Below are 27,028 nucleotides of genomic sequence, written 5' to 3'. Positions count from 1 at the left end.
GGGAGAGAGAGTTGGGGAGAGAGAGGGATGCAAAACTTGAGAGACTATTGAATGCTGAGAATGAACTGAGGGTTGAGGGGGAAGGGGGAGGGGGGAAAAGAGGTGGTGGTGATGGTGGAGGGCACTTAAGGGGAAGAGCACTGGGTGTTGTATGGAAAACAATTTGACAATAAAATATTATGGAGGAAAAAAAAGAAATATTAGTATAGTATTCTTTACTTTTGTGTATCTCAGAGTTATAAACAGATATTGTTGAAATATCTCATGAGGAATATATAGGGATTTATCAGTTCCTGATTTGATTTGCATATAATTTGGCAGACTCTAAAGAGAACATAAAGATAAATTTTAGGGTGAATGACAAGATCTCTAAATACTCTATAGTTTTAATATTGTGTAAAATTTAAAACTTCTACAGGACATAATAAATCATCAAATTAAAAGGGAAGTAGAAATCTGGAAAAAAATATTTGCAATATATATGACTGATGAAAGGGTTCGTCTCTTAATATGTGTGTGCATGTGTGAGTATGTGTCTATATAAATTCCAAGTCAAGTAAAAAATAGAGGGTGGAGAGAGAAATAGGAAAATACCACAATAAAAAGAGAAAGTTACAAATATAAACAAACTCAAACATCAATTCTAAAATAATATCATTTCTAATCTACCAGTTGGAAAATATTTAAATGATCATTCACCAGTGTTAGTCAGGATATTAGCAAACAGGTATGCTCCACTTACTCCCCTGGTGATGCAAATTGATTTAACTTTTCTAAAGAAGCTTACTATATATCGGTGTACCATTAACCTAATAATTCAAATTCTAGAAATCTAAAGCATATAATGAGAGATGTATTTAAAGATGCATTTGTTAGATGCACATTACTAACATTGATACCTTAAAATACTAGAAAACATCATGGGACATATCATCTTTCTAACAGCTGTTACAAATATTTCTTTGTAGACAGAGAGCTACCTATGTTGAAAGATGCAAGTGAAATAATGGAGTAGTATGGAGACTTTTTATCAGATGGACATTCAATCGACCCAGCAAAATTTATTAACAATATTACATTTTTAAGGTCCAAATCCAGAAAAAGTATAATCCATTCAAACAATGGAAGAGAATTCAAAAGTTACTAGGATGAGTTATATGGAAAAGACATTCCCTGGAAATTTTTTGGAAAGTAAAGGAGAAGAGTGGGGTTAAGACAAAATAATACAATAAAATATTGAACTAATATCTTCAAGGACTTTATCTATTCCAGTTATTTTGCTTCATTTAGTTAACTTACTTTTAAATATTAACATTACTCAAAAATCTTTACCTAAATTGCTACTCAGCAGTAAGAGGAAAGTCTGTGCAAACCTCTCACTACAGTCACATTTGCAAATACATTTAAAACTACTTTTACTATGATGCAGTAAAGCTGACATACTTTAAAAAAAAAAAAAAAAAAAAAAAAACATTGAGTCAGCTCCCGGAATAGTTTTAAGAGAAATCTATGTAGGAAGATTCTCTCTAGATACAAAGCTAGAACGTTTTCTTCATTTTTTCAGAAGTTACTTGGTACTGTTAATTAAAGTTTTCCAAGATGAATATGAGTTGAATCTGTAATTAGTTTCAAAAACACATTCCTCTTAGTGTTTCTTTGTAAATATGTATGTGAGAGTGATATGTGAGACATTGCTTAATACTGAGGAATAATCATATTATAATCTCTTAAAGATTTTAACCAGTTACTCATCACTCCAGTTTATGAAGAAGTAACTTAAGACTACTGTTATATAGAAGTACTCAATCAGTCCTTGTCTTCATTGTAGATGACACACTCTGACTGACTGAGGCGTAATTAAACATATCGCTAGAAGTCATAACAAATGTTTTCAAGGATGAGCTGTAAGGAGGATCTTTTACACTCTATTTCTAGGGTCCCAATTTCTTTGTAAATGAAATACAATCACTGGCTTGACAAAGACATTTTATTACCTCCTCTGTGTATTTTTTTCACCAAGATCCTCCATGAAATATTTTTAAACACTCTGCACTGTATGGCATAATGAAAAAGACATAGTCTGTTTTAGGATGAAAAAAAAATGTTCAAGGCAAACACGGTCAAGTTGTAAGAAATAAATGGTCACTGACTTATGACATTTTATAACACTGCACAGAAACAAAGTAGAGATAGTCATTAAATCTCATTAACAAATTAGAGATTATAAATCACACTGATCTGGCATCAGTTATCTTTCCTCCTAGGTTTTAAAGATATGAATACTTGAGCCAAATATGGAGTGCTGAATTCATCGATGTGATAAATCTGACATTGAAAGCAAACATCTGCCTAGATTTTCAATATGTGTGTGTTGCATAAAAAAAACAATAGAGGTGTGCAAAAGTAGATGAAGATGAGAGACACTTATTTGTATTATAGAGACTCTACACTGAAAAATATCTTGTTTACCAAGAAAAAAAAAAAACATAAACACAAGTTCACCAATTTTTCTTCCTTTTTTGTTTTGTATCACAAATAAGCTGATTTCCCAGGAAAGGTAATGTGCCAGTAAATATCACCACTGTTCTACAGTGCTAGTGTATAGAATTAATTGAAGCTGCTGGTTTGGAAGGATGGTTGTTTTACTAGGCAGGTTGGAGAGCTCTATTTTTCATTCTCCTCCCTGTTTTACAAGAAAACAAAATAAACTGATTGTGATTCAGTACATTCTACTTATGGCCTGCTTTATTATTAATGACAAGAACACAGTAAGTCATTTCCTGATTACATCAAAATTTAGAAAGAAAAGAATAAATTGAGTTAATAAGACTTTTCAAGTATTATAATCTTCTTGGTCGTTTGAACCACATCTTGGTTTTAAAATGTGTTTTAAGGTTCCCTCCTTAGTTAAAAAAAAAAGAGGAAGATGGAGAAGAAAAAAGAAAAACGGGGTTCATTAAATCTTCTCTTCATTGAACTTCACAATTTAAAATTGTAAAACTAAGACTCTGTTTTGAAACATATTTCAAATATTGAAGAATCTGTTTGTTAAAGATTTAGAACTCTTGAGACTTTTTTCATTAAGCATAGCTTTTGACCTTGAAAACAAATATAGCTATTTCTTCAATTAGAAATCAAATGTATGGCAGTCATGGTTTGCTAAATGTAAGCTGGGTTTTGGTCGCAGGGCAGTGTTCCATCACTAATCAATCACAAAACATTTTTAAACATCATTGTTTCAATGCCTGTAGAAAGCAGCATGAGAAAATATAAAGACTGTTAAAATATTCAAAAGTTCTGAAGTTTCAGAAACTAGAAAGAAAAGAGATAGCGGATGCATGAGTTGTAAAAAGGAAAACTGATTCTATCTTATGCCATTTTATAATTCCGCACAGAGACAAAGGAAAGATAAATGAATAGCAATTAAATCTTTTTAAACAAATTTTTATCTTTGGGAAAAAAACTCGTACACAAAAACAATATTCCAGTTTGGGAGGGGTTGTTTCTTTATTGCTTATTGGCAATTGCTCAAATACATTACACAAAGATTTGTACAGGGGAACACGTTTTAATTTCTTCCTGTACATCTTTTCTGTCCCTCTTGCCTATTTTTTTTAAGTATTGAGGACACTTTTTCACTTCATTAATGTTTAAAATACCTAAGTTTTACTGAATCTATAAGACTATGAGAGTGCCCATGTGTATTCAGACCCTCTGCCAAAATTAAACTTCGTAGTAGTTCTAGCCTAGATTTGACCTTGAGTTAAGAAAGGAATGCTATAAATGCCTTCCAATATCTGAAAGATTTTCCCATGGAAAACATGAATGGATATAAGCTAAAGAGAGAGGCAGGGTTTTATACAACAAAATGATGGCTCTCTAACAAAATAAGTTTTTCAGTAATGAAACAGACTATTTTTAAAACTTCTCATTACTAAATTTATAAAGCAAAGGCTGATTTGAAATGTTTTAATAAAAGACAGTAACCTCAGAGGGAGTCTTAGAGAAAGGAAAAAGAGTGGAATGTCTCTTCCATCAGATTTTATTATTCCAATTTTAACAGGTTTATGGAAAAGACCCTTGAGTAGAATTTGGAATGAATAAAACAATCAAGAAATGATATCTGTTCTGTAAGTGCTCATGGCAACTAAACAAATGATCAAAGGAAAGAGGAAAAGTAGAGTCACAGAATAAACACCCAACTATCCTTCGAAGAGACATGGAAGAAAAACAAATCTACTATTAAGAGTTTAAAAAGTGGCCAGCAAAAGGTATGCAGGCAGCAGACTCAAGACATAAATGTACCAAAAAAAACCAACCAAACAAACAAACAAAAAAACCAATCCCTTGACCTCAAAGAAACGACCATGACTGTGAACAGACACAGAAACGCCAGCAGTGTCACTATGGTTGAAACAAACATGTGTCAGCTCAGAGGCTACATGTACTAAAACTCTTTCTGCAGAGAGCACAATGGTCAGCAGTCAACTTACCGACCTGCCAATACATCCTATCAATATCTCAGAAAGAAAATCTAATAATCAAAATCTCATTTGTGTCTTCTGCTGTGCAGTTACTGAATCTACAGTTGTTAGGAATTATTCAGTTGTGTTAACTATACCTTGAGTAGGAAGACAGTAACATTCTTTTGGGGTCTATATACTCTTCTCCTCCACCTTTAGGAATAAAACATTAACCCTTTACACAGCCCTCCACTTGATCTTAGCCAAAAGGCTAAAAAGCTCTTACAGAGCCCTCCAAATGCAATCATATGGCTCTGGGCACAGCATGTGTTGTTTGTTTGTTTTTAATGTTTCACCTATCTAGTATCAACCCCTTGAAAGGATTTTTGAAAAACACTTAGCAGTGACCTCAGGACTTAAGGAAGAACTGAAAGCCTGATGTCCGCTGCATATCTCACTTGCATTACTACATTTGTTAGGGCCTTAACTATAGTATTTAAAACTACAAAACAAGAAAGCTATATCTATACCAAAAAGAATTTAGCAATATAGAATTTCAAATCCTCTAAAATATTTCTCATTAAATAGTACAGTTAGCATGACCAACAGTTCAAACTCTTAACGTCAATATTTATTAACAAAGCAAGTTACCTTACATTGACATAGAGAATAAAAGAATACTATACTGACTATTCTCTACCCTTTATAATTGCATCAAGAATGGAAGCAAAAGTCTTTATCTGCTCAAATCTTTATGGAAGCACATTCAGGAAATGATATGATGTCCGGGTTTTGCTTTAGGATACATGAGGATCAAAACCAAAGATGAAGTACAGGGAGATCAATGAAACAAAAGTGATTCATGTGAATGATTGTTGAAGCCGGGTTACAACAACACAGGAATTCTCTGTACTATTCTCTCTATTCTCCCTATATTTGAAGTTTGTATTCTTCCACAATAAATGATAAAACAAACAAAATGTTAATGTTAATCTGCCTATTTATTGTTCAATTCATTCTCTTCCTTTTAGCTTCTTCACTGGAACTGTGAGAACAACTTCAATGCATACAGAAGTAAAAATAAAGGCTCAGAAAAACTTTGACTACAGCAAAGAAATACTCTGCTACTGCTTGTAGGTTCATTTTCCACCCCAAAGATTAGGTACCAGTGGAAACACCAAATGGAGGGGAAACTGATGTGAAAGATGACTACATGAAGGACGTGGGTCTTTGAAGTGGGAAGGGAAAGAAGAAACTAAGCTCTAAGGTGGCCTTGATAGTTCAAGCTCTCTTAACACAAACTCTGCCCTGATGAAAGAAATGGCACTTGATATATTTGTGTAACTGGTATCACAAAAAAGATACCTATCTTTAGCCTCCAAACAAGGTGCAATAAGCAAATCAATGGAAGTCCCATTCAGCCCAGTATTTATACTCAAATGGCATCAATACTGTGCACAAGAAGCTTTGCACAGACTGTTTTCTGTTTCTTTCAGATATCTGAAAATAAATCTGCTTTGAGAAAACTTTGAAGCTTAACTCTCTAATCTTTTCAGCATTATTGAGACATAATTGATAAATAAAATTGCAATATACTTAAAAAGTACAACAGGAACATTTGATATAACTATACACTATGAAGGAATTCCCATCAAGTTAATTAACACATCCATCACCTCACATATTTACTTTCTTTCTTTGTGTAAATTCTACTCTCTTAGCAATTTTCAATTATATAATACAGTATGATCAACTATAGTCATCACTCAACTCTCCAAAATTTAATGCAATGCGAAAAAGATGCATTTTAAAAGACATTAGAAATCCAAGTAAGAAGTGAATCTTGGATTTCTCATTACATCCATTCTAAATAAGGGAAGTACCAAGTATACAGAGTCCTCTATTTGTGATACAACTTCTCAACTTTATGATGAAGCAAAAGCAAAGCAATACAGATTTAGTAGAAATTTTACTTTGAATTTTGAATTTTTATCTTTTCCCAGGCTAATGACATGCGGTATAATGGTCTCTAGTGATGCCAGGAGACCACAGCGAGCCACAGCTTTCAGTCTGCCCCCAATTACAAGGGGAGACAAGGAATACATACATTTGAACAATTCTGTCCCTATACAATTCTATTTTTCCCTATACAATAAATTACATGAGATAGTCAACATCTTACTATAAAATAGGCTTTGTTTTGGATGATTTTGCCCAACTGTAGGCTAATGTAATTGCTCTAAACACATTTAAGGTAGGCTAGGCTAAGCGATGATGTTTGGTAGTTTAGTGAATTAAGTGCAGTCTTGTCTTACAATGGGTTTATCAGGACATAGTCACACCATAAGCTGAGGAAGATCTGCATTTTAAATTCCATTATTTGAATAATTAAAGAAATTGTACATGTCATGGTGTGAGAGCTTGAGAATTCCAGGTAACACTTCATCTTTAGTCTGACTTTTAGATAGAGTTCTCTTTAGGCGGACAGTTTGTCACATTATAATGCACTTATCCATCTGCATTTACTAACATAGTTAAAATCTGCATTAAGTTAAATACATATAAGTCCATATACTTAGAAACAATAATTAAAAAATTAAGACTTTGGTGGAAATCCAGTACTTGAATAATCACTAACATAGTAAATTCACATTTTTCAGGTTAGTTTAACTTCCTGACTTATATCAGATGTATTGTCTATTGAGGATATCTTGAAGAAATAAATCTAGATCAGAGAAAACCAAATTTTTATCTTTGGGTATGTTGTGCTATAACATGTAATGATAATAACTAATAGTTATTAAGGGCTCTCTCTGCATGAGAATTACTTAAATACTTTATGCATATCATCATGCAACTATCAAAACAGTTCTAGGAGTAGATGCTATTCAGAATAGATATTTACAGGGGCACCTGTGTAGCTCAGTCTGTTAAGCATCTGACTTTGGCTCAGGTCAGTCATAAAACTAGTCAATGGTGAAGTTAGAATTATCATATTGTATAACTTTTGAGATACCATTCGATTGTACCCATCATGTGTCGATACAATGTTGATAAGTTTAAAGTTGTAGAACTGGACATACTTGTTTCTCTGGATTGATGTACAACTTAGTCAACCAATTCCTCATGATGGGAAAATTTATGTCTCCTTCTCTTGGCCCTTCAAGAGAAAAAGACACTCATTGAGAAATTAACTAGCTGTAAAGGTAGTGACAGTCTATAACTGATGAGTGTAGAAAAGGACCATTAGATTTAAGGATACCATTTAAAAGGAATTTGGCAGAAAAATTACACTGGGGACTAACACGCTACTGTTAAAAGTATTAACTGGATCAGTTAAAACTATGGTTCCTAATAGAGTAGGCACTTAGGTGGTGCTTGGGCAAAACGGAATATTGACCCTGAAGTTCAAATGGGAGGAATCTCAGTAGATTGCTCAAATAATTCTAGAGCTAAAGACTTGTTTACTGATGAGTGTGATTACAGAAACTTTATTGTGCCTGTCATGACCATCTATGACTATATAAATAATCTATAGTAAATTTCAAGGGCACTATAGCATATCCATTTAAGAAATATTAATCCTTTTATACAAGATTTAATTTTATGGAAGTAGTTACTTAAAGACAGATATACTGATGAAGAATAGGATTTAAATTCATTAATACATTTTTAGTTATAAAAAAGCTACAGTTCTTTAGGTCATTAGGCTAATACTAATACTGACAACATCTAGAAAGAGTAGTGTGAGGAGATGTGAATATGTCTTCAATATAAATGATTGGCCTTCCAGGTCAACTACCTTGAAGCATGTCAGTTCGAGTCCTTTGAGAAGCAGATGACAAGATAGAATTAAATGTTGAAGAGATTTATCAGAGGAAGCAACTACTATGATAGGGAAAAGATAGGATAAAATAGGAAGAAAGGGAAAGGATAGGACCTGAGGTCCATGGGTAGGGAAAAATGCATATTTTGGAACAATGCTGGGAGAGTCTGATCATAGCAAACCCCCTTGGCCATAAGGTTCCTCTTAAGAATGTAACAGATACCACCTACTCACTCTCAGGTTTCCCTCAGGTGACAAAAGACCTGACTAAAAATAAGTGGACCATAAAAGGTATGATCCACAAGAAAGGGTATAGCCATAGACCACCCTTCCTACAATGGAAATGAGCCAATCTGGAATGGACAACCCAGCACTGGAGTTATCCAGCCAATAAGGGTAAAACTTGTGAAGGAACAAAGGGGATGGGACAAAGAGTCTTGTAAGACAAAGGCCCTTGCCTCTTGTCCACTGGTATTCACTTTTGAATGTCCCCTCTCTGGAAAGAGAGCTTTCTTACTATTCTTACTTTCTAATCTTATACTCTAATAAACTTTCACCTGATGCTCATTTTATTTTGTGTTCACCTCTTCATTTTTCGAAGTGGCAAGACGATGAACCCTGGTATCAAGGTAAAAATTCCTGCAACACCACCAAGGTTAAAGAGGAGGAGGTAGAAGGAAGGGAAATCTTTCAGACCACAAGTGCAAGTTTCATACCAATGAGAGGAAAAGGGAAAACAAGGAGAAATTAGTTAGGAAGAGTCTCAGAGCAGTTATAAGAATGTTTCAATCTGCCAGTGAGGAGCTAAAGTCATGATTTAGAGAAGTCCCCCTACAGGAATGGACCTGCACTGATGCCCCCAGAGTGCTCACTTACTGATTTAGAGCACTTAGAGAAAGTGTGGCCTTTAGCATGAACCAAGTAGTGAATAAAGAGGGGCAGCAGCTGACACTGTCAGCCAACCACCATCTGAGCAGCACATTTCCATGGCCATTTCTAAAACAATGTATATATTTTTATATGATTGTTAAAGCCAGTTCTGTTTGCAGTGCTCAAATTGCCATGACACTTTTTCTCTTACGTTCATGGTTGTGATGAACTTTCAATGCTCTGCCAGAGAATATCAGAGGCAGCTGATATCAGAGATGAGGTGCCAAATCAGCCACTGACATTTTCATGGATAAAGCTGCCATCTCTCCTCTCCATGCTTGGCCAGGACTTTCTAGGCATGAACTCAAAGGTATAGATTCCCCTCTCCCCTTCTCTCTATTCCTTCCATGTCACTCTTCCACAGATAAAAATATAGTAAGCCTATACCAAAAACAAAACAAAAACACAGAAAATAAACAAACAGCAGAGGAAAAGAAAAGAAAAAAGTAACCTTCTTTTTAATCTATTTGAAGCCTGCTTTAATTTGTCTGTCAAAGAAGAGAGATGGAATTTATTGCACTTTTCCAGAAATGCATGACGTGGTAAAAATCAGCATTAGGATTTGGATTTAAATAAGCTTAGGTCTGATGCCAGCATAGCTGCTTACAAATTATGTGAAACTGGACATGTTCCTTAATATCTTTATTTTCTGTTGGATGGGTACAAATATTACCTTATAAATGTGTTAAGAGTATAGGAAATAATTTATTTAAATGACCATGGCACAAAGTAAATGCTCAATAAACTTCCTCACTGTTAAAAAACTACTAATCTTTCCGAAAAATAATTTCAAGATTCTGGGAGATAGTAAACAGTAAGACCCTTTACAGACATTGAACCTTCCTAAAAATGTTCTCCAAAACGTAAAAAAAAAGGTTAATCTGTACTCTTAGACCACGTTAATTCTGTTCAGCATGTGCATTATCTTAAAAGTAGAAACAATAACAAAAATATTTAAGCACAAACTGGGAGTCCTAAAATTCAGACTTAAGATTTGCAAATAAACAATTGAAATATAGCCATTCCTCACTCCCCACTCTAAAAAAAGGAAAACAATCTTGAGCAAACTACACATAAAGTAGCAGCAAAGGCTCACTGGGCAATGATTCTATCTTCCTTCAAACAGTGGCTCCCCCCGCAGGGATGGGGCTCACAAATCCCTCTGAAACTAGAATCACACCCTAATGTAACAGAGCATTTGAAAAATGACTCTCAGTTTGGAAATTATGTTGAAATAGAAGTAGATGCCATAGACTTAATATATACTTATTATTTTTATCTAATCTAAGTGATGATATAACCAGAGATAACGAAATGACAGAATACATAAGAACTTCATTCAAATTGAGAGAGAATGGTTACCACATGCTGTGCTTAACAGAACAATTAAAATAAGTTACTCATGCTACATGAATTATATTTAATACTGTGTTCAACTTGAGAATTATAAAATAGCACAAATCCTAAATATAAAAACTCACCCTACTTATTCTTCTTAGCACCCAAGTCACATCTAAATGTGAAAATGTGTTCTGGGAAGATCAAATTTCCCATCTAGTTGTCTAAAGGATATTAACCCTCCATTATTTATTAGGTTTATTATAAAAGAAATTCCTGCATGGTCCCCAAAAAAGAAAAAAAATGTGTCATGGTTCCCAGGGAAAAAAAATAAAAAAGCAAGGATTATCCTTGAAAGCAAAGAAGAGAATAGATTTTTTGTCTTTTTTTTTTTTTTTAACCAAGTTGTCAGAGGAGTTGCCATGGGCACCGGGAGGGGCCTAGGTTTAAATGTCAGAGTTCTCGGCAACTACTGTCTTTTTAGCATTCTTTCTGTGCTATTCTGTTTTCTCCTCCATGTTTCTTTCCTGGATTTAACTAAACATTCTTTTTTCTCTACCATTCTTGAAGTACCCTTTTTTCCCCAATAACCAAAAGAAAACCTTTTTTTTTTATTTAAATAAATCATTGCTTTCTATGTTCTCTCATTGTTTCACATGACCTATATTTATATAACATATAAGGGAAAGAAACAAAAGTATTTATATTATATAGAGACATCCAAATAGAATAGAAGAGTGTTAGTCATTATAAATAACATAGAATTGAGCCAAACCAAAGCCCTTGGTCATCATGTAGAATGCTACTATAGGACATACAGTGCCTAACATTATTTACATCATAGAGGGTGTATGTATGTAAAATAAGGAAGTACCCATGAAAAGACAAATAAAAAAGATAAAAATCTTATCCTTGAGAATTATAAAACAGCACAAATCCTAAATATAAAAACTCACCCTACTTTTGATTGATATGGGCTAGCCACTGTGAACATTTGAACTCATATACCTTACATCTAAGTTTAAGAGTTTAAATCCAAGTTAAAATCCCAGGAAAAAAAATCAAGTTGCCTGATCTGACAAGAGGCAAATAGGCTTGACTACATATTATTTTTAAGGAAGTTAGAGTGGTAAGTAGATTTTGCTCCTAGGCTCTCATAGTCTAGAAAGCAAAACCAAGCAAACCGATCTGCTCTGGGATTTTCCTTCTGTCTTGTACCCCTCCCTGCTGCATTCCCTCCTCCCCTTTGAAAAGTTGGGCATTCAAGTTTTGCATACTTTTTGCTAGTGTTAACATGCAAATGAACATTACTGAACACTGAAGCAGCTTCCAGAATAGGGAAGGCAGGCGAGTAGAGGGATTTATATCTCTGTTGATGCAATTGTGTCAGAGGCTCTCTTGTGGGCCCCCAGCATGAGGGCCATCATTTGCATAAGTGAAGGCCAGCTTTCCATTGGAAGGAAAGGAGAATGCTACATTTCTTTCAACTGAATGCTTGTGGGCTAATCACTACAGAAAAAACAAAAAACAAAAAAACATGTATTATGTGAGTGGATTTGAATAACCCTTCAGGAGAGGGGCACTACAGAATTACTTAGTAATCCATTTAACTTCCCTTACACTGGCAACACGGCCCCTTTACTTCCTACTTAAAAAGGTGAATGTCCTCAAATTGAAAAACTTTTAGATTTAATTGCTGGAGTACCAGTTTGACTAGTAAATTGTGGAAATCAGATGGTCCCACAGCTTCCAGAAAAATGCTATATGTGTAAGTCTTTAGTAAAACTAGCAATATAATTATAACATGTCACTTAACGGTTATTAAGATACTACTGTCCTAAAATGAATGAACTGTTATTGAACTGTATATCAGAAAAGAATTTGCAAAGCACAAGACAATAATGCTGTTTTAGTTTTTCTGTGTAGAAGTGAAAATGGAAGCCAACCACAGAGGGAAAGGTAAGAAGAACAAGGAGAAGAAGCCATTTTAGTTTCCCTTCCTGCCAGAAGGGGGACCTGGCAGAGTTTTCCTCTCTTTTTTTCTTTGGGTTTTTGTCTTGTTTTAGTAGAGGAGAAGCATCCCCTTAAAACATAAATAATTCAAAACTTTAGTCAAGTGTGTATTGAGGGTTATACTATAAGCTCAACACTGTAAGTAAAAGAGAAAAATAAGACAAGGAGAAACATGGCAAGTATAAAAACATGAAAGTAGAAAAATATAAAAACAAATGTACAGCTGTGCTATATAGATCATCAAAGCTGCAGGACTTTCCAGAAGGGAGAATGTTTATAAAAGTTTAACTGGTTAAGTGACTTCAGGGAAGTAATAGAATGGTGTGTAGTTCCTGGTGTGCTGTCCATTTGGCAACCACTAGCCAGCCGTGGCTCTTTACGCTTAAATTTACATATAAGTAACATTAAATATAAGTAAAGCTATAATGCAAATGTAGGTTCCTCACCACATTTCCAGTGCTCAATAGCCACAAGTGGCTGTTGGGGAGGTAGAGATTTTCCCCTGTACAATGTTCTTCTAGCTGGACGAATAATTAATTTTAAATGACAGATGAACAGGAGAAAAGCAAATTTAGTTTTCTACTTACAAGGAATCCACGGAAACATAAAATTCCAAAGGTAATCAGGTAACATGAGGCTTATATTACATCCTGAGCTAAAAGGATTGGGGGTCTAGGGATACAAAGGAGAAGAAGACTATTATGAGGGTGAGAGATGTTTAGAAAACAGAGGTAGCCCTGTTATGTAAATAAATTTCTTAAGTAAAAAGAGTTCTCTGTTACTAGTTCTTTAGGCAGTTGAAGAGGAGGTAAAGAGCTTTTCCTGAGCCTGCTATGTTTTGATCGCTTTAACTCAAAATATTCTTCATGCCAAAGTGCCCCATCTTAGGGCAGCTGACCCTTGACCCCCACATTGCTATGCATATACAGAATATGTCCATCACCCCAGAAAGTTCTTTTGGACGGTGGAATCCTAAAGAATGAGGATAATCTATTTTCCTGAAAAGATCATTTTAGCACATTCTAGCAAGGGAACTATGCATGAACACAGAAGCGTGGAAAGAAATCTGACATTACATTCGTGGTCAAAGGAAAAGACTAGATTGACAGGACTAGAAATTTTTATACTGCAAAGCATAGGGAAACAAGGAAGGCCCACCTGAAAGACCTTAGAAACTTGGACAAACAAGGAAACAACATGACAAAAACTGTATTTAGGGATGATTATTCTGACAGCAGTGTGATTGGATCAAGGGGGGGAAGAGTCTGAAGACAAGGAAACTTCTGCTGAGACTTACACAATAATCCTCCTTGCAAAGATGACAGCTGACATCAGAGGAGGAACGGTGGGAAAGACTGACTATTAACAAAAAAATCTTACAGAAAATCATCTTTAGAAATTGAGTGTGGAAAACAGAAAACAAAGGAGAGGTAATCAATGATTACTTCAAATTTGTTAACCTGAGTGTCTGAGACAATTGCAATCCTCCAAACTAGAAATAGCAATTTGATAGTTATTCTCAATCATTCACTATTCTTCTGTATCTCCCCTTGTTAAAAAGAAACCCACAGGCCCAAAATGGTATCACTTAGGCCAAGTCCCCAAATTGAGGCTTAATACCTAATATAATTGCAGTTTCAACCTTCCCAGAAATGTAGTCTTAACCAGTCAGTCAGGGATTTTCTGATCAGCACCAAAGAATCTGCCACATGGACTCCATCAAAAGAAGATGAGGTAACCTGCATGACAAGTCACCCTCTGTTTCCCCTTAAGGTAAAGCAATCTTGCTCAAAACAATCATTTTCTTTTGCTAATAACTGTCTTGATTCATTCTCCTTATAAAAACCTCCATTTTGTAATTCACCTCAGATCTCCCCTCTATTTGCTAGATGGGAGACTGACTGATTCATGAGCCGTTTAATAAAGCCAATTAGATCTTCGGAGTTATTCAATTGAATTTTTTTGACACCTCACATTTCACTTTTATACTCTCCAAAATGATGATTTCGTACCTTCTCCACTTGTGTCCATATTCCTCTGCCTCTCTGCCTTCCTCACCATCAACTGATGATCTTGTCCTTTGCTTCCTTGGGAAAATGGAAGCCATCATCTGAGAACTCCTCCTTCCTTCTGCATGCAGCCAGCTGCTTTCTCCCCTAGCCACACTTTCTCCCTTTCTCTTCTCTGTGGAGAAGGTGACACCCCTCCAACCAATCACCAGCCCCTGCATTTGTGCTCTGGAGTACTCCTCCCACAGTCTCAGAGATCTCCATATAAAATCACCTCTAGTCTCTGTTTTATTATTGTTTCTTCCTCTAGCTTCTTTCCCATTGCACACAGACAATGTATTGGGTTATAAAATTTGCCAGTCCTTTCACTCCCCATTGTCCATCAGCCAAGTGTTGAATGAGACTGACCTCCACTTTCAGCTTCAGGTTATAAGCAATCCAGGTGATGTAATTCTCCTATATACAGTCACCCAGACTCTAACCAATTAATTCATGAAACTCCTCAGGAGATTGATTGATTTTATATTGGTCCAATCAGAGTGAATGTCAGGACTTGTGCTTTCCTCTCACTCTGGTCTACATTTTGTAAATATATGAAAGTCAGAACAACTATCATTATTTAACTATTTTAATAAATACTAAAACTGGGCACAAAGAAAAATGTAGAGAACTGCAAACAGAGAGCTGTAGAAAAATGCAGTTGGAGCCCCTAATTCTAGGAGTTTTTCCAGTTACATGAACCATTCACATTTTTTACTGCTTAAGCCAATTTGAATTGGAATTCCTACAACTTGCAACCAAAAGCAAGATAACTGATACCTTAAGTATTTCACTCCAAAGGCATCCTTCCTTGACCCCTTTGTCCCACTATAGCCACCATAACATTTCTCAGCTCCCTATCACAACAAAACTACTTAAAATATTTATCTGTAGGGTGCCTGAGTGGTTTATTTGGTTAAGCATGCAACTCTTGATTTCAGCTCAGGTCATGATATTATGATTTGTAAGATGGAGCCCCACATCAGTACACATTGATGCTTGTATTGCAAAACTCTTCTTTCTCTTGTCTTCAGTGAAACAATATTCTTGATTTTCTCAAGACTCACATTATCAGAGTTGAAAGAAAGATAAATCCCTCTAGCATGTAAAACATAAAGAAATGTAATGCAGGGAGTTAGTTGCTGTCCAAATGATTGTAGAAGCTGGAGGAGTAGGCTCTCTATGAATCCTGAGAGGACTCCTAAAATAATACTTTAGAGTTATCAAAATCAGAACCTGGGACAATCAGAAAATCATCCTGGAATTTCTTATCTCTAGGAATACATGCTTTAGTTGTATCCATAAATCACACCATCATCCTCTCAGTTCTTGAGCCAAAAGCCCAGGAATCAACCTTGAGTTGTCTCTTTTTCTTCACTGCCTATAGCCAACCAATAAGCAAATTAGGGGTCAAGTCTAACTCCTAGATAAATCCTGAATCTACCACTTTCTCTTATCTCTGCCACCACCTTCCTAGCACAAGCTATCATAATTTTTCATTCAGACTATGGAAAGAGACTTTTAACTGCCCATCCTGGATCACCCATTTCCCTTATTCTCCACATAATATCCAGAATGATCATTGTATAATCAAAATTTAAACATAAAGTTTTCTTGCTCAAAATCCTATAGTGGTTTTCAATTGTACCTGAAATAAAATCGCACAATTTCTCATATTCTAACTAGTTTCTGTTCACCTTCTCAAATCTTTCCCTTTGTCTATGGCCCTGCATCCACACTACCCTCTTTCTATTCTTGGAACACTCCAGCTTGATCCCACATTAGGTCACTTGCTTTACTTCTACTCAGAAGATTCTTCTCTCGGATATTCACAGGATTGTCTCCCGATCATTCAGGTTTCAACAATCTCATAGAATAGTCTTATCTGATTTCCAAATCTAACATAGGCTGTCCTACTCATTCCCTATCCCACCACCATCTTTACTGTGTTTATAGCACCCTCTCCATTTAAAATCCTCCATCATATTGTCTATTAATTCCAAAAAAGCAATGACTTGTCAGGCATCTCCATTGTATGACTAGCACATAGTCCTAAGAGGTAGAAGGCACTCCATTAGTGTCTGTTGTATGCTTGATTGGATTCTTGGCCATCAGAAACTAAGTAAGTGCTTAGAATCCCAGGTATAGATAATGCTACCTGTTAGGTAGCATAATATAGTGACAAAACTTCTCATTCCTTTGCAGGTATGGGACTCTCTTCTGGGACAGGCATGGGGAAGAGCCAGAACCTAGAAGGGCAAATTAGGGTTAGGAAAAGCTACCACTCAGCACTAACATCTAAGGAGAAGTGAAACAGTTTCCTTCCACATTTGAGAAAAATATTAGCAAATATTATACTGATTTCCAAATGTCACTGAAGAGAGAAGATTATTTTACCTGTAAACCAACTACATGATGTAACACAGACCTACATGAAATAAACCAGAGCCTTTCTAATATCATGGAAACATTCTGGTCATAAATTAACCTCTCAAATTGACATTTAACTATTTTAACTATTGAAAGGTACCCTTTAAGTATACAGCAAAAGAATGAAAACTATCCTGATTCTTGCAAGAGTTAATATAAATTTGAAAAGGTATATTGTTTAGAAGAATGGGGAACCAAATGGCTTTGCAAAGAGTTCTAAATGTGGAGATTTATTTACTCACTTATTTATTCAAAGTGCAAGTTGGGGAGAGGAACAGAGGGATGGATGGAGGGAGGGTGAGAGGGAGGGGGAGAGGGAGAGAGAGAGAGAGAGAGAGGGAGAGAGAGAGAAGGAGAGAGAGAGAGAGAGAGAGAGAGAGAGAGAGAGAGAATCTTAAGCAGACTCCACACTCAGCACAGAGCCCAGTGTGGAGGCTCAGTTACATGACCCTGGGATCATAACCTGAGCTGAAGTCAAGAGTTGGATGCTAAACTGACTGATCCACTCAGGCACTCTGTGCGATATTTTTGGAAGAAAAGAAACTCTGTCAAGTTTTAAAGAAGGATAACCTCTTGGAAGGACTGACAGATTGATGGTATTTCAGAAAGACTCCAAGTTTAAGTGAAGTGCCTAGCAAAAAGGAGATTACTTCCAGGAAGCTCACCACATTTAGGGACATTAATATTTCCTGATGAGAGAAAACTTGGGCCTCTCTGGAATACATCAACCAACAATCAGTCCTGGACTGTTTCTGCATCAGAGGAAATACCAACTCAGGTTAGCAGGCAGATAGCAAAATGCTTTCATTCATAGGGTCCAGATTTAAAAAAGAATATTATTGTTATTACTAATATGTGTGCGTGCTTTGGTATTTTTATACTCAAATCCATGGTACTAATGCACTTGTATTTAGTCATATAACTTTTACCTAATTCCTTTTATTCATAACATAATGATTATCATGATCCTTAAATGATTACGGCAAGTTGTGTATATTTTTTACTCTTCTCAAAACTAAACATAACTGAGACATTTTATTCTCAACTATCAAGCCTCCTTAGTTTACAAAATGATTTATACTATTAAATATTAATTACCTTCCCCCCATTCTTCCTCTTTTACATATCTCTGTACCTCTTTCTCTTTCTTTCTTTTTAATTGAAATATATTTGACATATAATATTGTGAAAATTTAAGGTATATGACATTTTGAAACATTTATATATTAGAATATGTTTGTCATTGTAGAGATAATTAGCACCTCTGAAGCTCTATATTTATCCCATTTTTCCTGTTTTTCATTCTTTTCTGATTTAAACTTTCTTTTTTTTCCAAAGACTAAGTTCTGTTCTTCCTGGGTTCTAAATAACTTCTCATATTTTCATGAACCTCTTCAATTATCTCTTACTTTTCTGGAATACCCTGTCTCTCATTTACCTGTATTTTCAAAAGGCCCAGAAGATACTTAGGAGAACTTCCAGCCAACTTGATCTCTAAGGGCAGGAATGCATTGTGTAAATAATCAGAAATACTAAAGAAGTTAGCTCAGGTTTCCATGTACAACTACTTATAAAACTGGCAACATGTGAAGTGGCAACCTTTCACAAAGCAGACAGCAGTCTCAAGTAGACTTCTTATCACTGCCAATCTTTCTCTAGAATTTAAGTATCACTTTTCCAATGTTAAGCACAAATTATTTCAGCAAGGAAAAATGTCTGAGATATTCTAAGTTAAAAAATAAGATGTAGAACAGGCAGAACAGTATGCACATTATATTACTATTACTGATCACATATCGCCTACATAAAATATAATATCCTAAATTATGATCATGTATTATATATTAGATATATCATAGACCTGTTATGAAATATGGCTATATATTTGACATAGAGTGATGCTTATGCACATGTCTGTATATGCGCATTTATATGTATATACAGCACTTTTGAGTATATCCAAACAACAGTTACTGTTGTTTGCCTTTGAAAGAAGAAGTACTTTGTACTGTTTGTATTATCTATGGCACAAAAAATTAGAATAAATTTCCAATTATAAATTTATAGTTGAATTTAAACAACTATCATTGACAAAAGATCTCCTCCCTTTAATCTTCCTTTCTTGGTGTTCCTATCCTCTTTTCTCTGCATGAGAGTGAACAGAGCAATGTGAAGCTGGTTAGGATGATAAATAGTCTCTTCTGGGCTAGAAAAGATCAGATTCAGAAAAAAATAGAGCCATAAAATTTGAAATATTTTCTTGTTAGGGGTCTGCCATCTGTACATTAAAGAAAAAAAATGAAAGGTGTTCCAGACTCCAAGGTCAGAATAAGACAGAGAAAAGGAACAAATGCTGGGAAATTTATGTTTGCACAGACCCTTTTTTATTCCTCCGGTTCTTTAGGCTAACACAGCACACATCAGCAATAGTTTTGAAGCCAACTGCCCATCGCTTCTGAAGAAAGAGAAAGCCAAAGTAGAGGGCCTTTGATTCTAGAACCTGCAAGTTCTGCAGACATTTCCATGGGAGTGTAACTATATCTCTAATTATTCTCCTGTGCTAAAGCAGATACAAATTACCACTTATTTTCAAAATCATCATTTAAGTAAATACAATATGCTCACTACAGAAATTTTCATTTTATTATGTATGAATCAATAGCCAAAAATAAGAAAAGTTTTATCTCACATAAATGCAGCAATCAGTTTTAAAGCAGTCCAGTCAAATGAAAATATAAACATATATATTTGCAAAATTCTAAGCGCTTGGTTTCCTTCTTCTCTGCAAGGAGTTGAAAGGGGTAATATGAGTTCACAGCTTAATATTTATGTGGGAGTGGTCTAAGTTTGGTTTTCCCCCAAAGCAGAGCCTGAGATAAGGACTTCGGTGCAAAGGGGAAGGGGGGGGAGGGGAGAGTGGGAATCTCAGGAAGCAGAAGTGAGGAACCATAAAGAGTGATGCAGGGAAGGAAATGTAGAAACCATACCTTTGCATTGTTCTTCTGGCGGTTGGGAGGCTGAGACTTTTATGCATTAATTTTAACCTTCTTTGGTTAAGATTGTCCAAGGAGCATTAGCTCCTTGCACTTTCAGGCTGCTTGATTTGGGGGCTTGATGAGCTGCCCAAACCTTCAGAAAATGGGAGGTGGGAAGCTACCAATGTGATAGGAACAGCCTACTACAACTGCTACCAAAGTCACAGGGGCCAAAACAAAAGAAAATAAAAAGTGTCTGTTCCAGGGGTAAAGAAATGAAGACTGAAACAAAATGAAAACTAGCCTGCATAAACTCATTTTTATCATCCCAAATATTTTCTCCCTAGAAGTCTTAGGAGATTTCTAGTTTCTCATATGAGCATGGTCACAGAGATATCTGGCAGGATTTTAGTGACCAGCATCTAGTGATTTTATAGAACCATGATAACAAACCCCTGGTATTTTGAAACACATTTGACAATTCAGACATTTATTATGAGGTTTATGAGAGTACAGAATAAATCCAAACTAGATAAAATACCAAAAGTAAAATAATTTGATTTGAGAGTTTCCACTGAAAAGAATGAAACCAAATTTAAAATTATTCCCACACCAAGGAGTTAGTTGTACTCATAAAGTTACTTAAGGTTAGTGTTCATCATCATGAAGCACAGATGGTGCGTAGCCCCACAATGGAGCCTTCATTCCCAGCCAGTGAAGGTCTACATTTCCCGCTCTCCTTGCTTGTATTTATGAACATGTGACTTGTGCTCCTGAAGCCATTGTCCCACAAGTCATTTCTCTCCAGAGCCTCCTGCTGGCATGGGGTATGTGCATTCACCCAAATTTTCAGGGTGACAACTGGGATATGAGGGGTCAAATTCCTTTTTAAATAGATTTTCAAACAGACCTCTTGTTTTCAGCCCCCTTACCATCCCCTTTTTCAGTGGTTCTTGCTGTTTCCAATTCTTAAGATTTCCTGGCACTGCCTAGTGGGAACCAGCTATTTCTAAGTTTTCCCCACAGTCAAGTTAAGTTTCTATTTTTTTTTTCTTTTTGGTCAGCTAAGTTCATAACTGTCTGTCTATCTACTTCTGATGTTTGAAACTTTGATTGCTCTTTCTTCTATGCTGTTCCACTATTTTTTTTAATTTTGTAGCTTTAAGCCTTCTAAAATTACTTTAGTGTCATTTTAGTGTGGTTTCAACTGTGTGCTGGGGATTTTTAAAATATGAATATAGCCAGGACTGTTTCTATGAGGGTTTGCTAATTAAAAAAATAAATCTAAGCAAACTATATTCCAGGTATGATAGTCTTCCAGAAACTCCTTTACCCACCTAGCCAAGGAAGTCACAATATCTGATACATATTAGAACATTTCTTGCTGTTTTATACTATTCCTGGATACCTTCATGAATAAAATGAGTGATGTGTGATGCCTGATAATGGTCAACCTTTTTGTATTTGCAAAGTTACTCAAGGTAGAATATCCAAACCTTGAATATTTCAGCAAGATGTCTTTCCTAAAACTAGTCACTTTCCAAAGTTATATTCCAATAAAGAAAAACCATCCATCACCAAGGCAGGGACTTTTGGATGAAATTCTGGACATCTGCAAGGAACCAAATATCTAGAGTGATCTACCCTTCTCACAGAAAGAAAAGGCTGTTAGAGAGAACTGACAAACAGCTGTGGCAGCTTATATGGGGTATAATACACAGACACAAATCAAAAAAATGAGGGCACAGGAAGGAACCCAACACAAGAAAATAGACTGAGGAATTTGTCAGTATCATTCATTTGCTTGTTATTCACATAAAATATATAAATATACATGATGATGCTAGAAAGCAGCAAGGGCTGCATGAATCAATTGTATACATTTACTGTCTGAACACTATGTACTGGTAGTACATCCAAAAAATTCCTCTTCTATCAATGTGCTACTATTGATTTGTGTAGCTTTGCAGCACTTTCCTAAAAGAAAAAAATACCTAGGAAAAGGATTGCATGCAGACCAGCTTCCTGTTGTCTGTGCTTTAGATTAATTCACCAGTAGTCTCCTGTAAAGCAATGTTAAACTCACAAACAAGGCTCAGTATGAATCTGCTAATATAGACTAAATATATGTTCTACTTTGACAAAGAAAATCACATGCTCTTTATAAGAAAATAATAGGAAAAATAATGATTTTAAAGTATATTTGATGATACCTTGTCCACCTCCATAAAATTATTGCCTTGTCCACCTGAAAAGAAACTTTTGGTTTGGTCAGGAGGAAACAAAAACAAAATATAGAATATGGTAATCGGTCATTTCACTGGAAAAGTATACTTAGCTCTTGCCAGGACTATCTATACTTTTAATTAGTGAGAAAAAGAAGAGGAAAAGAAGGAATTCTGACAATGTAAGTGCTATTTATCTCAGTCAAAAGGATGCTTTCACTGTCCAGCACAAGAGAACTGTCTCTTTTTCTTTCATTTGAAGATTTATTTGAAGTAATTGCACTTGGTGGGAGTCAATAGCCAAAACCTGGTACAATAAGAGATGCTTACCTGATCTTCTTTCCTTTAAGTATCACTCATTTGCCCAGTAATCCAAACAGTAAGAAACAGAACTAAAAAATTAGCCATGACATGGGCCAGGAAGAGAGCCAATTTAGGAACTTTAGATACTGACTTGGCTTTTTAACAATTAGTGCACTTGGTCCCCTATACCTCCAAATTACTGACAGTCAGCCCTTATTCTTAGATTAATATACTAGAAATTACTTTTTCAATAATTTAACTTTGTGAAATGTAGATGAATTGTTTCACTAAGGTTTCTTTTATTTTCAGCTTTGCAGTAAGAAAAAAGCTAGTTTAGTCACAAGATATATTCTGTGTGGGCAGGGAGAGGAAAATCTGAAAGGTCAAAAATATATAGCTTCATCTCTATGTGGCTGTTATCATTGAGTCTCTGAGCCAAGTCGTGAAAAATATGTGTCAACCCCGAAGTCTTTAGAAAGAGGGTGTCTTTTCTTCAATTTTCTTCCTCAGTTCCATACATAGAAGAATTGGATGACATCATGTACATTAATCTAAATTTGTCTTCCTGTCTTCTTTCTCTCTCCTGCCCTCTCTCTCCAAGTTCTAGTTCTCTGGCTACAAACCTGAAATTATTTTCCCTATTATCTATCCTGATAAAAAGAAAATTTTCATCTGTGCAAAGGGAGCTGTCCACCCCCAATATCTACACCAAGGAAACCAGGACAGATATTGGGTAAGAAGATAAGGTGCTAGATTTTCTTTTTTGTCCTTTGAATTGGGGGAGGAGAATGGTCAATTCTAAAGATACTTCAAGTAGATATTAATGCAATCAAGAGCACTGTGAGGGCGGGGGGAGTAGGAGGGTCAATGGCAATAGGGTTGAGAAAGGCGGCTATATAATATACCAGAAGAAATAATGCTGGCTCCCAATACTGGTTCTAAGTGGTATTCAAGGGTTTCATAAACAGTCAAATCTCTCAGTATAAAGAATTGAAGTGTTGATGGGTTGGAGACCTTAGGAAAAAGTAATGAAGATAACATTTTCAGAATAATCCACATCTTATTTCCTATACTACCAAGAACAAAAATAACAAAGGCTCAATGTGTATAAACAAATGCCCTTAATTTTCCACTTCATATTATGCAAAGATTAACAACCTCCCAAGCAAAGGGGCATTGCCAACTCCTTTTTGGAACTTTTTACTATAAATACATCATAAAATATGCTTTCTATAGCTTTCATAATATCTGATACATAAAAGTGCACCATGAATGTTAAAGTAAAAAAAAGAAAGAAGAGGGAAGAAAGAAAAGAGAGATGGTAGCAAGAAATGAAGGAGGGAAAGACACAAAAGTGGCAAGATGGAAGGAAGGAATGAGGGAAACAGGTAAGGAGGAAAGGGAAGGAGAAAGTGAGGAGAAGAAAGAAGAAATAAATGTTTCTATTTCTTTTTGTTTTTAATGTTAATTTATTTTTGAAAGAGAGTGTGCAAGCAGGGGAGGGCAGAGAGAGAGAGAGAGAGAGAGACAGTATTTGAAGCAGGCCCTAGGCTCTGAGCTGTCTATACAGAGCCTGACACAGGGCTCAAAACCATAAACCATGAGATCATGACATGAGCCAAAGTCAGATGCTTAATTGACTGAGCCACCCAGATGCCTTTAAATGTTTCTATTTCTTAATACTCAGCAACTGAATCAGTGATATCTTTTCCCCTTTTCACTCTTATAATGAAGAAATCTGAGGCTTCTAGAGAAATATGCAAATATATAAATTCATATTTTCTAACATTACCTGAGCTTTCAGCACTACCCATTTTTTGTCTGTGGTCAATGTCAATTCCCAATTCCTGCAAGATCTGTTTCTTAGTCTTCTTTCCTTACATTTCTTTACTTACAACAGAAATGTAAAGAAATTGAAACTATAAAGTGAGATTTCAATATTCTGCCCTAGTACTTATAAATTAATCTGCATCCATATCAGTGCCTAATTTATAGGCCCAGAAGTTGGAGACTGTCTCCTTCTGATCAGGCTTAACTTGTCTTCGTATTTTCTTGACCTTATCTTCTCATATTGGAGAACACTGCTTCTTTTGTCCTTCATCTCCTTCACATACCTTTATTTCCTTCCCTTTTACTGTGTTCTCAAATCCAAAGACTGACTGAAGCACTCTTTGTCCTAAAAAGCATAATCTCCTCCAAGACCTCATGCCATTTTACTGTGTCCAGTCACTTTTCTTCCCTCCCTAACAAATATCTTTTTGAAAGATGGCTTTACTTCTTTTCTAAGTTTCTAATGACTTTTCAATTACCTCTATAATTTTGACCTTGCAGTTTCCACATACAACTCAGTTTTCTTTTTTTTAAATTATCATCTTACTAGTTCTCTCTGTTGCATCTTGACACTGATAGTGACATTCTCCTTTTTTAAAATGTTCCATCCATCTTTTCCCATTATGCTGCTCATTCCTGCTTCTCTTAATAATTTGATGCTTGTGTCTTCTTTCCCTCTTTTGGTAAATCCTCATCCTCAATGTCTGTGTCCCCAGTATTCTATCACTACCCTGGTGCTCCACATGGGTGATTTTGTCTTCTACTTATCTACTAATGATTTCAAATGTATGTCACCAGTCTAGACCTATTTCCTTTGGAATCCTCTCAATATGAATTTCCAGGACCCTCAGACTCAACACATCCCAAACTACTGATGGCCATCTTCATCAGTCAGGGTCCCCACATGAAATTGCTGATGTTCTTGAAATAGGATAATTTAAGGAGAGTTAAGTATAAAGACACTGTTTACAAATAGGTAGGTATAGAGGAACCAACAGATAGTCCAGGAACACAGAGCTTACCATCCCACACCAAAACGAATGAAGACAGGAGAAGACATAATAAAATATGACAGAAGAAAACCTGTATAAAAACAATGATGTCTATTCAGGTCCATACTGACTTAACCATATGGGAGAGAAAGGATAAATAGTACAAGGAGAAGCATAGCAATGATGCGTCACACAATAGATTGCTTTTTCTTCTTCTCATCCTCTCTTATACTTTGTTGGGTGAAGTGGGAAAGAGCAACGAAGAGGATTCAAGAAGTCCTACCAGCTAATGTGTAACTGCAGGGTTTTATCAGTTTGGTCATAACTAGGATTATTATGTGAATCTTAGAACATTAGATGCTACTGATATTCTTTATATAGGATTCTGGGTAAAGAAAAAATAAAATAAATGCTTAAATAACCAAAAAGCATACCTGTTATGCTTCATAACTCTGTTACTTTTTCATGGTGACAATTTTGGTAATCCTAACTCCTTTGTCCCACACATATTCCACATACCCCTTACCTTCTGCCTTACACTTCAGCTGCATAAGATTCTTTACTTAGTAGGGTGACCCAAATCTTTATTTCTGCAGAATCAATATCCTTGGGGCTATCTTTTTTCTTTTTCTTCCTTTCTTTCTCTCTCTCTTTCTTTCTTTCACTACTGTTTTACAATGACTGCAATGTGGGGGCAAAAGAGTACTGAGACACCTCCCAGTGAATCTCCTGGATTCCAAAACTAGTCTTCTTTTCACTTATGGTTCAGCAGAAAACCAATTTGCCCCTAGTTATTACAACTAATCACCCTGAAAGTTGGATTCTTGTCATAGAGTCCAAAATACCCAGAGGAAAGCCTTGCATTTTAATTTGTTAGAACCAAGACTGTTTTCCCTAGAAGGCCCACCTTGGGGACTACAACAACCAAATCCATAACTCAAGGTCATGAAAAAGGGAAGAAAAATTTTAGCAGATTATAAGGTGTAATGTGAGAGATGGCTACTCCCACCTCTATAACTTGTTTGGCAAACGTATAATACACTCTCTATGGGTGAAATAGCCCTATACATTCATTACTTGTATAATGTATATATCACATGCTACATAATAGTTCCCCAACCTCTTAGAATGTTTGCATCTCAGCTTTCTCCAAAACTAATCTTAGCATCTTTATTCAATTATTCTACCATGTCAACTGCTTCTATGTGACAGGGAATCTAGTAAGATAAATAAAATCTTTGGTAGATTGCCACATTTTCCGTAACCATGCATGACCTCCACTTAGAGGCAGTATATATGATTCCACGGCATGGATAAAGCATCCTGAAAGTATAGGAAGATTGGTGTTAGCAGAAGTGCTGGAGACAGGGAAGACAAATCCATGTTAAGAAATATGTGTTTATCTCTGTGAGAACAAAGCACAATGCCCTACATCACGGAAAGTGCTCAATGTAATCAACCTTCCAAAAGGCAGTTTGCTGATCCTGCTAGAAGATATTGGCCTCAACTGTTGCAGTTTAGGCACTCAACTGTAGTAATATTATTCAGATGGTATTGCTGAATCCACACATAGCCTCCATTCCTGGTGCCTTGATCAATCAGTATCTGTGGCCAGCAAGAAAAGCAAAGGAAACTAAGGCATAGTTTCCTGGAGG

Source organism: Suricata suricatta, chromosome 1 (genome assembly GCF_006229205.1).
Source record: "Suricata suricatta isolate VVHF042 chromosome 1, meerkat_22Aug2017_6uvM2_HiC, whole genome shotgun sequence".
Lineage (NCBI taxonomy): Eukaryota > Metazoa > Chordata > Mammalia > Carnivora > Herpestidae > Suricata > Suricata suricatta.
The sequence above is the reverse complement of the archived record's forward strand: the minus strand, read 5'-3'. Positions refer to the sequence as shown.